This window comes from Epinephelus fuscoguttatus, linkage group LG20 (assembly GCF_011397635.1).
Source record: "Epinephelus fuscoguttatus linkage group LG20, E.fuscoguttatus.final_Chr_v1".
Taxonomy (NCBI): domain Eukaryota; kingdom Metazoa; phylum Chordata; class Actinopteri; order Perciformes; family Serranidae; genus Epinephelus; species Epinephelus fuscoguttatus.
This window is the reverse complement of record NC_064771.1, coordinates 37,341,095-37,350,644: the sequence shown is the minus strand read 5'-3', so window position 1 is coordinate 37,350,644 and position 9,550 is coordinate 37,341,095.

Here is a 9,550-nt window from a genome sequence, read left to right as displayed (position 1 = left end):
TGTTGTGTTGCCCAAACCTTGAGTGGTTTGGAGGCAAAACCGTTCGTGTTGCCTGAACCTGAATTAGTTAAGTGATGGAACCTATGTTTCCTGTGAAGACTGATATTTATTTTGGAGACACTCGAGGCGTACCTAGGGCATCATAATGTGAAGCGTAGGGCCTCAGACCAAACTGTTGCATTTAATGAACATGTTCCTTTAAACTTGTTTTGGAGTGAAGCTCTTAAGTAAACGTACTTTGTTATTTTCCATGACCACACTTTGCTTTGCCTTTTGTTTACCACAGTCAGTCACTGACTGATAAACCCAGCCCAGCGTAGTTGGCAGCCCAGAGCTCTGGCACTTCACAGCCTGAGTCAAAGCACCTCTGTCTCTCCAATATAACACCCACCTCCCTCTCAGCGACCTGCCCCCCCCCCCCTCCTCCCATCCAAACCCTGCAGGCCTCGCTGCCACGGCTCTGCAGCCATCCATGACTTCACATCACATGCACGTTTCAAGTTAAAACTATTTTATGATTCCAGAAAGTAAAGCGAGCCGGTTGTTCATTAACAGCTTTACATCCTGCTGCTACTGCACACAGCTGCCACTCACCCAGAGGTCTGAGCAGTGCGGGTGTTTAGTGACTGAGGTGTTAATATCCAGAAGCACATTCTTCTTCTTTTCCAGTTACATCGCAGAACTTCGTGTGACCTCGCCAGAAAACTGAAGAATGATTTACCAGCAGTTTGACCTGAGCTGTACTCAGGGTAAACACTGAGGTGATTCAGTGGACGCTTTGGGTGGAAGATTAGAGGGGTCGGCTGAGCCTTCATCTTCATATCCATGCAGTTCACAAAACAGCAATGTATATTTGCCAACCCTTTATTACAGGTTGGAGTTGGAGGGCATGTCTTTGTCACTGGGTTGAAAACCACTGGATGTATTTTTTAGTTTCACACTGCTCTGCTCGTCTCTGCTTAATTAGACTCTTCCTCTGATGACTCTCCCTTGTTTGTCTCATTACCTGCTCGTCCTCTGAGGGACAAGCATCCGTTGGATTATGGAGGTCACAGAATTATCAGCTTCTGACTTCACTGTGTTCAACTGTTAAACAAACTGTGATGGTTGTAAGTGGTTTAAAAAAGTAGGGATTTCCAGACACACATTTTTTACATGTAATGCTGCAAATATACTTTTACAAACATTAAAAACGGATTCTATGTACATCTACCAAAGGTCCACATACCATACCATGTGTACATGTATATGGGTCCCTTTCTTTAATACTAGACAGCATCACACAGCTGCAGCCAGACCTAAACCCAGAAATAATATCAAGATAAAACACCACCTGTACATCTCCTTTTTCTTGCGTGTCACCTGCTGGTTCATCTGACCTGATGCAGGACTCTGGTCCACCGCTGCCTCCATCAGTTAGTGTGTGTGTGTTATTGCATGATTTGGTGAATCAAGACATTAACGGTGAGCCTTTCCCACATCTCTTGTCTCTATAAAATCGTAGTTGTGTTTATTTTATAATAAAGTGTAACAGGAACTGTTGCAAAAACTGATTAGCTTATAAACATCAGAGTAAAAAACGAGAAGATGTTTTAAGTAAAAGACAAGAAATGTCACCAGTGAATCCCAGGGATAAGTTTTATATACTTATATGTATTATTAATTTATTAATTAACTTACTTATTTATCGATTCATTTATTTATTTCAGTGACAAAAGGATGATATATGCTGCCACAATTCTGGTGAACAGCACCATGAATCAGATAAAAATTATACAAATATGTAAAGAACATAAAATGAGCTTCATTTAATTTTCTCCCTGCAACTCCCTGAACTGAACTGAACCAGACTGCTCATGATGACCATGTGATATTGAGCCAGCATGCACAACACAACACGTGCACCTCCTTCTAAGTCATGTCAAAATCTTCAGTGCAAAAATTCTATCACTACAAAACTGCACAAAAAATGAAACATATTTAACCAAGTGATTTCTCAGCAAACATATATTTGAATTTCACTTAATTATTTTTTTTTGTTGTTGTTTTCTCAGTAAAGTCCATCCACTCTCCTGTTTCAGCCTCGTGACACATATATGAACATGTTCCTGCCACTTCTGACAAGTCACCATTTGAGGTGTGTCATTGACTTGTCATTTTTGGGCTGAGGCACGGCCGCCGTCCACTCGGGTTAAATGAACAGTGCGGTCTTTGTACGCTCGGGACAAAGCTGGTGCTGTGAGTCAGCCAGGAGGACCTTGAGGAAGGACACCTGAGCACCAAAACACCTCCCTGCTACCTGTTTAACAGCCCGACACATTTACAGCTCATCCTTCTCGCAGATCCACAAATGAAGACGATGCTTCAGTTATCAGAGACACCATTGTTGGTACATTTCGGCTCATTATGTGACTGCAGTGAAATAGAAAAACCCTGTTTTGAAGGGCTTCAGGGAGCTGTTTGCTCAAAGTGTTGACACAGCTGCAGCGAGAAAACACTTCTTATAGACTGTACGACTGTATCACAGGTACATTACAGGAGCTCAGATAACTTACATACCACTGTTGTTTTACATTCATGCATTTCTAAAATTCTTTTTTTATCTTTGTTTGAGCTGCATTCCTGGAAAGTATTTCTCATACACAGTGGGACAGTGCAGTTTTGTTGAAAGTGCAACACGTTGTCAGAAACACTGCCAGCAGAGTTTCACTGGATTATCAGTGATGAAGATAATCCCTCTCATGCACAACGCCTGCAGGCGAAGCAAAGCTGTGTGAGGTAGAGTTTATCAATGATTTTTTTTCCTCTGACTCTTCTGTAGAGCCAATAAGACCCCAAATTTCTGCCGCCATGCTGGCAGCTCTGTGAGACCATATGTAGGCGCCAAGCGGTGACCTGCAGGGCTGAAACATGAAGCCAGTGTGGAATTACCAACACCTGCAGTTCCTCTAATGCCCACCGCCGTGTTAAAATGCCAAACTTTACAGCAGAAATAAACATAAACATAAACATTTACAGCCTGATACAAAAAAACCCACTTTTGGTCTCTATAGTTAATTCATTATTTCATATTTTATCCTTAACATCTGAAGTACTAGTGTTAATGTTGTAGCATAATGCACATTCTTATTTCTATTCTATTGTATTGTATCACTTATCTTACTATATAATGATGAAAACTCTGTGTGTGTGTGTGTGTGTGTGTGTGTGTGTGTGTGTGTGTGTGTGTGTGTGTGTCTGTTTCATGTTTTTCTCCTCACTGACTTGGTCAATCCATGTGAAATTTGGCACAGTGGTAGAGGGTCATGGGAGGATGCCAATGAAGCAATATTACATCAATTGGCCAAAGGGGGGCGCTATAGCAACCCATTGAAATGTCAAACTTTGAATGGGCATATCTCATGCCCTGTATGTGGTAGAGACATGAAACTTTGCACAGAGATGCCTCTCCTCATGAGGAACACATTTGCCTCAAGAACCCATAACTTCCACTTATATAGATTTTCCGCCATTTTGAATTTGTTGAAAAACACTTCAAATGGATCTCTTCCTAGGAAGTTTGAGCGATCTGCATGAAACTGGGTGAACATAATCTAGGGAGCAATATCTAAAGTTCCCTCTTGGCAAAAGTTGGAAAACTTCCTAAAACTGAGCTTCTATAAGGCAATGAATATTGCGGAGGGCGTGGCTCATCACATAAAGGTGTAGAACATCTCAAGGGTTTCACCCATCACCACGCAACTTTGTAGGCATATGACCACACATAATCTGAGGGGACCCCTCCATTATTGAGCCCATCAAACAAAATGGGGGCGCTAGAGAGCTCATTTCTTATCTAGGCCTAACCGCCATATGGATTTTTACTAAACTTGGTAGATATGTAGAACAGGACGCCTCAAGGTGACTGGAGAAATTTAACTCTAATTGGCAACTGGGTGGCGCTATAACAACAGAAAAATGCTTCCAAATGGCTAAAATGCCACCGATGGCTGTGGCTCCCCCTGTGGACCAATGTTGGTGTTGTTTCTAATGTTTGGTATGACTAAGTCATGGTATGGTATGCTGTACATAATCAGGGAAACTGTCAGTGTGTCATTCTGTCAGTCAGTCATTCTGTCTGTCCCACGTTTTTCTACTCACTGACGTGAAACTGCACATATGTTACCTGTAGCTGTCACTACTTCCGCATGTTTTCAGTTCATGAAAGTTAATTGTAGCATTTTGGTCATCTAAAATAAGTCTGGTTGTTCTAACAGACCTTTTAGAAGTCAGATATTCAGTTTTTCTGGTAATAACATTTTGTTCTAATGGTTTTAAGCCTGTTTTTAACCATAATTAGCATTAGCATTACCACAGCTGTAAACGCACTGTGCTAGCAGCTAGCGTCAGGATTAACTCCACCCTTTTGTCCAGAGAGAGGGATCAAGAGGGATCCTCCTCAGTTGCTCTTCCTGAGCTTTCTACAATTTTTGGGGGAGTTTTTCCTGATCAGCTGTGAGGGTCCTAAGGACAGAGGGATGTCGTCTGCTGTAAAGCCCTGTGAGGCAAATTGTGATGTGTGATATTGGGCTTTATAAATAAAATTGAAATAGAATTGAATTGAATTGAAATATGATCACTTCTGGCTCCAGTAATCCAAGATGGTGGCAACTAGAATGCCAGACTTAAGTCTGCAAACCAGTGGGTGTCATCACCGTGGCTACGTCCATTATTTTATACAGTTTATGGTGGGCAGATGAGCAAAATGTCAACCTCATAGTTGTTCTTAATGAACAGTTAAGAGGATAAAGAAATCATTGCTCAGGCACCATAAATATCTGGATCAAATTTCATGGCAATGTAATAGTTATTTAAGTCTGGACCAACATGGTGGACTGACCTAATTATGACCTCATGCCACATAACTGAACACATTACACAATAAAAGCTATCAGCATCTTGGTACATAAAATATTATCTTTGCTAAATATTTTCAACGTCCAAGAAGCAAAACAATCTTGATATGTTGAAGTCATCTTAACGAGGCCTCCGGGAGTCTTCAGGCTGCACTTTGGGAACAACTGGGTCATGTGAAATGTTTCAAAAGTAACAAACTGCATCAAAAATAGTCTCGCTCCCTTGAGCTTAAAGTATTTGTCATGTGCCTGACTTAATCTATCTTTCCCTCCAGCAAAGGGCCTCTCAGGAAACGCCTGCCGGAGGTGAAGCAGGGCTGCAGGATTTCCAAGAGAAAAGGTGTTGAGAGAAACCTAATCCAGCAGCAGGGCTGTGGGGGACTGTTTGTGAGGGGAGTCTTGGAGAAAACGGACCCCTCCGCCTCCTCAGTGCTCACATACCTGACATACTTAAGAGACCCTCTGAGCTGACCGACACAGGCTGATACCCAACTCTGCTAGATCATCTCAGCCATGACCTAAATCACACCGTACATGATTTAAATCTTTACTTAAAGCTGTATTTATTAATATGTTAATATTATGCACGTAGCCTACACTGCTGTGAGAATTTATACTTGTGCGGTGGTGTGCCTGTGTCACTCTGCAGTTACACCTCCAAAACACTAGTGGGCGGCGGAGGTTTCTGTGAAGTGCTGTAAAATTGAGTTGATTCAAAATACACATTAAACACACATTAAACACACATTAAACACACATTAAACTCACATTAAACACACATTAAACACACATTAACTCACATTAAACACACATTAAATTCACATTAAACACACATTAAACTCACATTAAACACACATTAAACACACATTAAATTCACATTAAACACACATTAAACTCACATTAAACACACATTAAACTCACATTAAACACACATTAAACACATTAAACTCACATTAAACACACATTAAACACACATTAAACATACATTAAACACACATTAAACTCACATTAAACTCACATTAAACACACATTAAACTCACATTAAACACACATTAAACACACATTAAACACACATTAAACTCACATTAAACACACATTAAACTCACATTAAACACACATTAAACACACATTAAATTCACATTAAACACACATTAAACTCACATTAAACACACATTAAACTCACATTAAACACACATTAAACACATTAAACTCACATTAAACACATTAAACACACATTAAACATACATTAAACACACATTAAACTCACATTAAACACACATTAAACACACATTAAACTCACATTAAACACACATTAAACTCACATTAAACACACATTAAACTCACATCAAACTCACATCAAACACACATTAAACACACATTAAACACATTAAACTCACATTAAACATACATTAAACTCACATTAAACACACATTAAACACACATTAAACTCACATCAAACTCACATCAAACACACATTAAACACACATCAAACACATTAAACTCACATTAAACATACATTAAACACATTAAACATACATTAAACTCACATTAAACACACATTAAACTCACATCAAACTCACATCAAACACACATTAAACACAAATTAAACTCACATTAAACATACATTAAACACATTAAACATACATTAAACTCACATTAAACACACATTAAACACATTAAACATACATTAAACTCACATTAAACACACATTAAACACACATTAAATTCACATTAAACACACATTAAACTCACATTAAACACACATTAAACTCACATTAAACACACATGAAACACACATCAAACTCACATCAAACACACATTAAACACACATTAAACACATTAAACTCACATTAAACACACATTAAACTCACATTAAACACATTAAACACACATTAAACTCACATTAAACACACATTAAACACATTAAACTCACATTAAACACACATTAAACTCACATTAAACACATTAAACACACATTAAACACACATTAAACACATTAAACTCACATTAAACACACATTAAACTCACATTAAACACATTAAACACACATTAAACTCACATTAAACACACATTAAACACACATTAAACACATTAAACACACATTAAACTCACATTAAACACACATTAAACACATTAAACACACATTAAACTCACATTAAACACATTAAACACACATTAAACTCACATTAAACACACATTAAACATGGCTTAATAGAGACAGTTTCAAACACAAATCAGCTTCACTATAACTCGCAGCATTCACAGACAAGCACTTGTCTTTATCTGGACACATTTTCCCCACAAATACAACATGCTAACGTTATTAGCACAAGCCTATGGCATTTTACATTGTATAAATTAGCCTAGCAGCTAGCAGAGATTTCCTCTGCTCACATGAAGCCAGGATTAATCACACACAAGTCTTAAAATGCTGTTTTTGTGGAGCCTTTATTGTCTTCACAATTTTTTGTTTCTTATCTGTGAAATTAAAGTATAGCATTTGAAGTATATCCTTCAAACACAGACTGTAGACCCCTCTGTCTGCTGCTCTCTGACATCACTCTTTCATTTCTCCAAACATATGATCCTATATCTTCAGTTAGTTACAGTGTGGGCTCCATGCTTACTCCGACAGCTTGTTGGACCATCACAAAGGGGCGGGGCTTAGGGAAAGGTCAATTATCACTCAGTTCTGCAGTTTCAGTATCTTCTACCTCACTTACACTGTCAGCTGGGTAACTCTGACAACACTGACCCACCCTCACAGCTTTTATTACAGTCTATCTACAACATGATGTCACCCCATGAGTAAAATCTGCTCTGCCCTTCTTGTACAGGCTATAGGGAGAAATAAGGAGGAGAGGTTTTTGTTATCATCGGGAACGCCTCGTGATAATAAAAACTTCTGTGGAATGGAATCTGTTATGATCATGATAAAACCATTATCACCAGATTGAGCCTGAATCATGGAGGCCAATAAAACGCTTTGTTCATTCCTCTGTCTGTGTACACAGCCTCCTTGTATTTGTTACTCTGCGGAGACTATTTGCGACCCATCTGTTCTTTCAGAATAATATCAGCAGCCCTTTAATTGTGGTCGGCTTTATGTGTTTGAATAAAGGTCTGAGTTTCTATGAAGCGTGACTGCGACGGAGGGAAAACCTCTCCTCGGGATAAAGTCACATTGTGGCCGCGGCCTCTGGTGAGATAACATGCCCCACCACACACCTGGTATCTCCTGCCAGGCCGAGCAGCTGCTGTGTTTCCACACCACGTTACCATGGATGTGGCTTGCAAACACTGAGGTCTGCGGGGACCTCAGACTCACACTCCTGCCTTTTCATAAACACACACACACACACACACATCTCGTCATGCATCAGTGGATGGGTCAAATAGTTAAGAAACTGGCAGGTATGGTGCAGGATGGTTGAACACACGAAGAAAGACCACAGAAGAAGAAGGTTTACTTTCAGTCATGAGCATAAAGGAGCCGTTACAGTGGCCAAATCTGCTTCACTGTGGCTGTAATGCTCTCTCAGTCCGGCGAGACATAATTCATCCAAATCTAGGCCAGTGGAAATACCTCAAGGCGAAAACTGTTCTTGAGCCTGTAATAATAGTTTCTGCTTACGTTATGTAACAGATATATGAGCTCAGCCTCAGTGCAGGTGTATCAGAAACAGATCACTTTCCTTTACCTGAGGTGGGACCAAGTTTGGCAAGTCACAAGAAAGTCTCAAATCTTGGATATGAGTTCTGAGTCAAGTCCAAGTCTTAAACTTTGTGTTTCGAGTCCTAAACAAATCATTATGCTCACCGCCATGACATTTAATTCAATTTAAATGTTTTAAACTATGTAACACTGATTATAAGACATGTACAGAGATAGTAAATGCAGTTGAAAATGTGTATATATAAACTGAAATAAATTTTAGAGCATTTAAAATCATGTTTTCCATGTTGCCACCTGCTCTTTGTTGACCACAGCAGAGTCTTTACTTTCAACTGTGATAATCTGTAGCATCATCTGTTGTCCCTCGGCGAAACACACCCTCACCTGCTGCTTGTCAGACCAGTCGCCAGAAGAGAATATCAGCATTGTGTGTTTCTACAAACCACAAAGATGTTACATTTGCAAGTTTTATACATATCTTATCAGCCTCTCTGAAGTGACATTGTGTGTGAGCTGACAGGCTCGTTGGAGATGAACTGCGCCTCGCCTGGAAAGTAGACGAGAGCAGGCGCCCGCAGCGGGGGGCGGTGACAAAAAGCTGTGGTGAAGTCGGACAGTTTCCCTACTTTTTCCAGCAGCCTTCAGTCCATACAGGAAGTCACAGACACGCTTACATCCTGTCTGGAATGATGTCAATTCATTAAAAAAGTGAGGCCATGAAACAACAAAGCCATTTGTGTTTTGGCGAGTCATTGCTGTTTCCAGTGCATAGTAGTGACCTGTAGTGACCTGTCTGCATTTTCCATGCAGCTTTTTAGGCTCCAGATGTGGATGTTTTGTAGCGACCCATCTGTGTTTCTCAGCAGCTTTTTAGGCTCCAAACGTGGGTGTTTTGTAGTCACCTGTCTGTGTCTTTTTCAGCAACTTTTTAGTCTTCAAATGTGGATGTTTTAAAGTGACCCATCTATGTTTTTCTCAG